Genomic DNA, 9,312 nt, shown 5'->3' on the forward strand with positions numbered 1-9,312 from the left:
GATGTGAGACCTGAGTCCTCCCATTTGTGTTTTTAATGATTCAGCACGCTGGTAGCTTTTCACTGGCTTTTGGAATGGACATTATCAACACACCACCTTACAACACAGCCCACGGTATAAAGTTCTATGAACTTTGTCCCACTTGGGCCAGAAACATGCCAGGAGGACGGTTTTGAGCTATCTCTGCGTTGTGTTAGCTTGTGTAATTGAGGACTGTAGTGATCTTTGGTACCAGCTCTGCATCCATTAGCTGGTTAGTTGGGTTCCCCTGCTTAGGGCTAAGCCTCCCCAGTCTTGGTTCTCTCATCTGTAAAAAGGAGGGTTGAAATAATTCCTTTACTCATCTCAGGGATGTTTAAGGGCTTAAAACAAGGGTTCAGTGCAGGGTGTGGACAATAACCACAACAAATATTTAAATAGCAAAAGCCAGCCAGCTCATGGAATCCAACGAGGTGTTCGCATAGAATAGGTTCAGAGTCTATTTCTCCTCCTTCCTCATCCATTCATATGATGGTTGCTAGTCCCTGTGGTTTGTAGCAGCCCCACATCTCTTGAATCTCTGCTTACTTCCATTCTCATTGCCACAGCCAGCTCTGTCGGCTCTCAGGGGATCATTTCGGCAGCCTTATCTGCCCCCACCAGCCTCTACCAGCACGGCCGATTGGATGATCACTTCCCCTCACGGTCCTCCTTGGTACATAAAAAAGCCCAGGATTCTTAGTCCAGAAGTCACAGCTTTGTAGCATCTGGTCTGGCTTATTCTTTCTTGTGGTTTCTTGTGGTTCTGGTTCTTGGAATGTGACAAGCATATGCCCATAATACGACAGGTAAGCCTGGAGTTCCTGCCCCAACTCTGCAAGACTGACCTTTCTTCAAGATACCTGCCAGCCTCCTGACCTTGTTTATGTCTCCTCCATTGGAGCGATGCTCTTTTCCCTTGTTCTTACAAGGGTGACCCTTTTATCCCATCACAGTGCCTCTGTTCTGTTCTTTACCGTACTGAGGTGTCTGCTTATCCTCTTTTCCCACTAGAGCAGTGTGGAACAAGCCTTGTTTCTCTACCTCCATCACCTGGCCTCCTGCCTGGCCCCTGGGAGGTGCTCAACTGTCTGTTTAATGAATGGGGAAGTCAGATCTTCCTGAATTTCACAAACAGCCCACAGTAAAGGCAGGTTTTTAAAAAATTTTCATGTACATGGATTTTAAAAAAAATTTTCTAAAGCTGAATATATAGTACAACTTCATTTTTTACTAAAATTTAGAATCTTGGTGGGCTTCCAGACTCATCTTGAGATACCTGTGAAAGCTTTGGAAAATGGTCGGCAACTGCATTCATCCAAGTACAAAGAAAGGGTAGTCACTGTTGTCTGGACACGGAGGTTCTGCAGCACGGATTTCTGGAAGGTACTCACCGAGCGAAAGCCTTGACCTTTGTATGTCTCAAGTGAACACACTAATGCCCGTCTGCTGACATGTGGAGAGAGGTGGACGGGGAGATAAGGATGCAGGCTCCCAGGTCAGCTGTCTGTGGGAGCCACAACTGGCCAGTCTTGAAGATTAAAAGCCAAGTAGACAGACAAGCGTCTTTCAGGCCTTTGGGAATCTGTGTAAGGCTTGGTGGCCTCAGGTTCCTTCAGATCCTCCAAATTGTCCTTCTTCCCCCAAACTTATCTTGAACTTTTTTTTCTCTTTCAAAATTTGATAGTGCATAATCGTCAATGCCAAGCAAGAAAAAGCAAATTTGTCCCCGTGTTGCTTTAATTTACCTCCACTCACTGTTCTGTCCCCAGCACTGTGGTTCTGTTCTTTGCACAGGAAATAAAACTGCCCTGTTCCATCCTAGTTTATGTTTACCTAAACAGCTAATGCTGTCTCATCACAACTTAGCAGATGCTGGAAGGTTTGGCAAGCCCTTGGGTGAACCATGTGATGTAACAAATAATTATTCCCTTCTCTCCCCTTTAGAGCTTCAGGAGCCACTAAAACCCATAAAATGGACAAGGCCCATTGATAGATGTCGAGTTCTGCCGAAGGCACTAGCAGGTCTGGCCTTGTATCACGCTGTGATTAATGTTTGTTTTACCATGTTCTTTGGAAGGAAAATAAAATGAGGAAGAATTTTCTCACATTTGATCAGAATGAACATAATTAAAGAGTGAAATGCTACTGTGTCTGCGAAGAAATCAATCACTTTAATTGGAAAGAAGATTCCTTGCCTCTGTTAGTAATTGGGCTCGTGGTAATTTAGAATTGGAATCCATGACAGTTTGTGACAAATTGGCTCCTTTTGGGCTAAAGAAGGTAAAACATTCTAATTATCCCTGGATTCTTCCAGAGTGGATGGAAAAGCTTGATCAAGGAGATATTGGGAGAGAGACAGAAAAGTTAGCAGTGAGCAAATATTTATTGAATTTCTTCTTAGGAAGCTACAGATAAAACAGTTCATTGGATGTGACAAAAGCAAGAGCTTGGTATTTGAAATCCCAGAAATGTAAATAGGATTTTCAAAGAAAATAATGAACCGGGCATGTTAGAAAAAGTTTGTGTACACGGAAGCTCTTTAGTTAGGTTATAGAAACTGGCCTTGCTTACTTGTTAGCACACGAGAATCTTGACAACCTTGGGCCTCACTTGGGGAAAAGTATGGAATTTGTACGTTGAGTGTCTAAATGTGTAAGTAATTGGCACTGAGTTTAAGGAAGTTTAAAAGGTATCATTCAAATGAAAGCATAATTTCAGTTAGTAGAAACTGATGTACAGACCTGGCCCCTGTTGGTATCCTAGCCTTTCTTTCTCTTTAGATTGCCTAATGATACCTGAGGAACAGGCTGGGTTTTAGGATGATGCACTGGGTTATACATTTATTTTAAATTGTGTGTGTGCATTCTATATATCTATATAGGTGTAGATAAATAGTTATAGATAGATATAACTTCAAACTTAAAGAAAATTTGTGATATTACTACAGAGAACTCTTGTGTGTGTTTTACCTAGATTCATTGATTATTAACATTCAGCTTTGTTTGCTTTGGCCTTCATTTTCTCTCCATATATACATGTTTCTTTTCCCTTAGCCACTCAAAAGTAAGGAAGGAGGTATTGTGCCCCATTACCTCTAAAAAGTGATTATTTCCTAAGGACAACATTTTCTTACAAAACCACAGCACAACAGTCTAAGTCAGAAATTTAACGTTGATACTGTTGACTAATCTACTGTCCATGTTCAAATTTTGCCACTTATTCCAGTAACATCTTTTAATGGCTAATTTTTTCAGCCCAGGAACCAGTCCACAATCATGCATTGCACTTAATTCTCATGTGACTTTGGTCCAAATATGAAAGAGTTCTTCAGCCTCTTCATTCTTCACATCATTGACAGTTTGTGAAGAGTAGAGGCTCGTCGTCGTGTAGAAGGATCCTCAGTTTGGGTTCGTCCTCTGCTTCCTCGTGATCATTTCCGGTTATGCGCTTTTGGTGGGGGCTCCACAGAAGTGATGGTGCGTCCCCTGATGCGTCCTAGCAGGAGGCATCTGATGGCTGTCTGTCTCATTAGCCTCTTGGTTAACGTAGTGCCCATGAAGTTTCTCCACTGTCAAGTTAAAGAGTAATTTATAGAGAGATATTTTGAGACTCTGGAAGTATCCTGTTCTTCATCAAACTTCTGAATTGCGTATCTACTCCATAAAATGGATAATACTGATGGATTTATTTGATGGCGAAGGTGAAGTTGTTTTTAATGCTTATTTTCCACTAGTATTTTTTACAACCCACTCTCCTCTCTTCCAGAGTGGGGAAAAAATCCTAAAATACAAGCAAAAGTGTGTGAAACGATTCATTAGGAAGTCGAAAGGCAACCGTTGGAGGATGTATCTTCCAGGAGCCCTGAGAGTAACAAACATATCTTGAGAATGCAAATAAGACAGACAGGTGTGCTTTTTGGTGAATGAGGAAAGAAGGAAAAGAATCCCCTGGTCAAGATACAGGGAACAGCTTGTAGATTTTTCCTTACCTGTCTAGTCAAGTTTGTTTATTTCTCAGTATTTTTAGAAGTATAGCCCTTTGGCCACACAGGCCTTTAATCTTATAACCAGATCATGAACCACAGAGCCTGATTATACTTTGAAAGATGTCATCTATATAACAACCTAAAGTTAAAGTTGCCTCTGATGATGCTAGCCTAGCAGAATAGCTCCCAAGAGAAAAATAAAATCTTGACTTCTATCTAGCCACGTGAAATGCCATCTTAAATGCCCAAGAAATGAAATTGAAATTGAAACGTAAGAAATACAGGAAGTTACAGGTTATTCTGGGGGAAAAAAAAATAAAGATCCCAGCAGAGTAAAAGCAGTTAGAGGCTGAATCATTCCTTCTGTTTCCTTCCGCACTTTAAAACCGTAGTTTCTTTAGGCTGAAAGTCCAGGGGGTGAAGCAGAAATCTTCAGGAGTTCTTGGGAAATGACCAGTGAGCAGGTTAATAACCTCAGGCAGCAAATACTCTGCTGTAAGTTATACCGGGGGAAATACTTCTGAATTTCTGATACATTTTAATCTAGGGTGATCTAACGTATTTTATAAAGAGTTAAGTTCAAATTAAGGCTCCAGCTGATGTTCCCCAGTCACCTCCCTGATTCTCCCAGCGGTATATTGTTCAACATAGAGAGTCTTCAATGACCTCTTTTCACTATCTACTGACCACCAGACCCTCTCTGTGTAATATTCAATAAATAAATAAATGTTGACTAAGCATATAGATGACTATATTGATAGCATGGGCAGATTATCTATGTTCAGGCCTGACTGATGTTAATAGAAGATTTCGGCCCAGAGCAAATTAGCAAATGCTTCGCTAGGTTCTGCGGAGCATTCGTTCTCAACTAGAGGCTCCTGCAAGTTGAATTGACATCTGCCTGAGGTTTGCAGGTTGAGGGGATCTCAGCCTGGAGATACATATTGATTCCATTGTCAAGTCTTGGAAGCCCACACAGAGTACTAAGAGTTGTGTTTTGTTCAAATCATTCAATACTTATTATTAACTTCATGGCCCCATAGAAAATCATGAGATGAAGCATTAGCATCTAGATTCTCGTCTTTTCCTGAAGGGGTAGGAGATTTGGGCCTGCATTTCAGCATTGACATTTATCTGGAGCCAGAAGATGCTGCCTCTTTTGATAGTGTGCTCTGATTGGACTTTCTTCCACCCTGCCTGCTTCTTTCATATTTGTTCCCTACTGACCCTTGGGTACTGCATCTGAAAATAGCAAGGTTTAAGCTTTCTTTTAGAAAGGTAAAAAAAGTCAGATGATTGTTGGCATCACCCTTCTGGACTTTCCCACCCTTTTATCCCCAGCAGCAGGAGCACAAACTTTATAGCTGTGTGCAGGACTCAGCACTGAGTCAGAGCAATCCCCAAACCAGCTGAAGTTAGTCCGTGAGCTTGTGCAGGCTGAAAGTACTAAGTAATCATTTCCAGTGTCACTCTGTTGTCGTTTCCCTTTAGCTGCAGTTTCCTCCTCTAAGTCCCTCTCTCACACCCTGAAAGCCTGGCCCAGATCTAACCTAGGAGCCTCAGCTTGGGTGAGTCATTGTCATTAGCCTCCTTTTAGTCTCTTAAGCATCTCTCCTGTTTAGGGCTGAAGTCAGTCCTGTATGATTTCAAGTAAAAACTCCCATCCACAAGTCACTCATCCCTTCATCCAAGTATTTAGCAAAGTGGGGAACAGTATTGACAAGATTATTATCCTCAAGTGATCTGGAGCCTAGAAGGAAAATGGAAAAGTAAGCATGCAATTGTCATACTCTAGGACAAGTGCGTCTCAGGTAGGGTAGCCAGATAAAATACAGGATGCCCAGTTAAACTTGCATGGTTTATATGTTAAATCTGCTAACCCTATCACCAGGGAAGTGGAGGGCACAAGGAAGGCTTCCTAGAAGAACTGCCACTGAGGCCAATGAATCAGGGGTTAAGTCAGAAGAGGCGGCGGATAGGGGAGTGTCCAGTGAAGTAAGAGGATAGCACATGTGATGGCCCAGACTGGAGAGCTGCCCCAGGAAATTCAGGAGCATGAGGTTCAGGACGTGGGAGCATGGAGGTTGGAGGACTTGGCCAGGAGAGGGAAACCTGGAGAGGCAACAAAGTCCTGCCATGGAATCTGGACTGGTTAAGCACAATGCGCCAGCCATTGTAGGATTTGAAGCAGCAGACTGATGGAAATTATGCATTTGAGAAAAAAATCCTTCTGGCTGGAGTGTAGTGACTGACTGGACGAGGGGCCTGGAGATGGGAGAAGGGAGAGCGGTGCCTGTGGTAGTCATGATGGTAAGTGATGGCCATGCTGTGAGGAAGAGAGAGGAATGGATGAGCTACTTAGAGGATGGACAATTAGATGTGGGAGCTGAGGGGAAGAGAAAGGGCAAGAATGAGTTACGTAAGGAGCAGAAGATGGTTCCACTCAATGGGACAGGAGAGGCAGGGAGAAGTGGGTATGTTGATGCCATTTGCCTGTTTGCTTCAGACCCACTCCCTACATTTCCCCTGCTCTGCTTCGTGTCACGGGGCTGACCCTGCAAACCCCATCTCCTGGATTTCCTCGCCACCTCTTTCCCAGGCAGGTTCAGCCAGAGGAAAGCACTGGCCAAATGTTAGAGTGCAGAAGGAAGGGAGAAACCAATGGATTTCTCCCTCCTCCTCTGCTCTCTGTTCAGGCACCTGCAGCAGAACTGGTGGCTGCTTTGCCCCTGAGTCCCTGCCCCACCAGGCAGCCCCCACCCCTTGAGATTCCAGTTCCTGCTTAGCTGCAGAGAGTGGTCTTAGATGAAGACAGATTTAGGTAATTGAAACTAGTGGGGAGCTCCTCCGGGGAGTTGGCTGAGAGGATGAAGAGCAGAGAGCCTAATACAGAGCCCTGAGAAATACCCAAAGAAAGGTTAGTGCAGAAAGAGACTGAGAGGGCACGGGGAGAGAGAGGAAACTATCGGGACGGTTGGGTGACACAGAAGCCAAGGAAAGAGATTTTCAAGACAAAGACATTGTTTAAGATACAACTTGGAGTGGAGGTCATGTAGATAAGGATTGAGAAGTAGTCTTTTGGACTTGTCAACAAAGAAATCATCTCGGGCTTCAAGGAGAGCAGTTTTATGAGAGTGGAGGGACAGAAACCAGATCTCAGTGGGCTGAAGTGTAGATGGGAGGGGAGTGATGGGGGTCAAGTCAAAAGATCTGAGGGCAAAGGGAAAGAGAAGAGGGGTGGGTAGAAGGACACGGGAATAGAATGGAGGAGGAGGGCGTTTCCCCAGGGGAGAGCCTCGGGGCTGTTTCACTGGGTGGGAGGGGCCCACAGAGAAAGCAGGTGAAGGTGAAGGAAGAGAGGGTGGCCTCCGAGCCCAAGGAAGACTGGCTCCTGTCTTGAGCTCCCACCCCCCGGAGATTCCTCCTCTAGCTTTCCACACAGACTCTGGGGTTGCCCCTCCATTCCTTGGATCAGCTGCCATTCATTTGCGGTCTTTTTTTTTTATTTCCCAGCACATCTGGGTCATATGCTGTATGAAGACAAAAATAATCACTGAGGATTGTTGATCTTCAAAAAGCCCCTAGGGTTTATACCATTTGGGAGACCTACATATTGTTTTTCAAAAAGCCAAAGTAGCCCCTTTTTCCTCTAGCATTGAGAGAGATTGCTGTTTCTTGGGGAACCGATGAAAGGGCGACTAGCACTTAGGAATAACGTTGCTTTATGAAAATGCAAAAGGTGAGATATCTTGTCTCTGAGAGGCTTCAGTGACCTGAGACTCAGTGACCTGAGAACTGGCAGATTCACAGCTTCTGTTTCCCTCTGACTCTGGGCCAGGAGCTCATTGAGTGGGATGGTAAGTAAAATCACTCACATGGTTTACATGGTAATTCTGTTCCCTCTTTTTTTATTTGGAGCAAATTTAATGAAATTTGTATATAATATTTAGACGAAATAGCCATATGATAGGACTTGACTGTATCCTCATGATTCCCCTTCCCTTTTGTTTTGTCTACATCTGCCCTAGACAAAATGTTAGCTCTTCAGAATTTAACCCTGCACTATCCATGCACGCAGTCGGGCCACTGAGCATTTCTTCCTCCGTCTCGTCTGGTTGTTGTTGTCGACTTGCTCTCCACCACTCCCCTCCTGCAGTAGCTGTTAGGTCCAGAGAGGCTGGTTCACTTGGAGCAAGTAACTGTCAACTCCATGGACAAGTGGAAGTGATTTGGCAGCCTGAATGGGTCAGCCCTGAGTTAATGGGGTCAAGGAGAATGGAAGAGTAGCTGGTCTGCAGAGCCCCAAAAGTTCTGAAACACACACTCGTGGATCCACAGATTGCTACACATCCAGCCTTGCCTTTCTTTGTTCTCTCTCTTGACCCCACCCAGGTTTCTGCTCTCCTTGTCCCTTTGGGTGGGGGGAGGTCAGTACCAACCCAGGGGTAGTCCTCAAATGCTTCCCACTCTCAAATCCTGCATAGGCTTGTAAACCTATTTACTTGGGTTGCCCTGGCATTCATTATAATAAGTTGAGTAATTTCTGCCCTAGGCTATCTTTACTGGCATCCTTCCTTGTTGATATGTTGGCAGAGTCATTGAGACGACGTGACCGCCAGTTGACCCGAGAGCTGGACCTGGGTGATCAGAGGCTTCTCCCCTCTTTCCCCATCCTTGAAAGGTACATTCTGCCCACCATTCCCACAGTGGGAACCATTTTCAAGGATGCAACCTTGAGAGAGCAATGTGTTCTTGAGACCATCTGGAAAATATAGGTGATTGACCCCTGTTAAGGTCTCTGTATAACTCAAAATTCTGGTGGGTGGGTGCTGAGACCTATTTGTCTTTTGGCTGACCAAGGCAAGCCTTGTACGTAGGCTCATTTGCTTGTTAAATCCACCACCTGCCAATCTGGAGAGGTCTGCCTCTTTCTTTGGTGTCTCCTTGCCCTCTGTGTATAGGGGCCAGTTTTCAAACCAACAGATAATCTTAATGTTTTGTTTTCTTCCAAGTATGTGCAAATCAAATAACATTTTTGTGATCAAAATTAAACAAAGAACCAAACATTTACTTTCCATCATAGGGATGTACTAGTTGCTGTTAAGCTGACGTGTTTCTTCACACTTCCTGTTCTTGGGATTGTTTTTTCCATTCATGTCTGTTTTTCTTCAGATGATTGTCTACTAATTTATAAAAATATGTGAATTTGGATATACTGGTATATTTTACTCTCAATTTCAGTTTGCATCCTTTGCTTTCCAACAATCCTCAGAGTGCTATATTCAGTATGTCCACACACGGATTCA

This window comes from Camelus bactrianus, chromosome 4, assembly GCF_048773025.1.
Source record: "Camelus bactrianus isolate YW-2024 breed Bactrian camel chromosome 4, ASM4877302v1, whole genome shotgun sequence".
NCBI classification, from domain to species: domain Eukaryota; kingdom Metazoa; phylum Chordata; class Mammalia; order Artiodactyla; family Camelidae; genus Camelus; species Camelus bactrianus.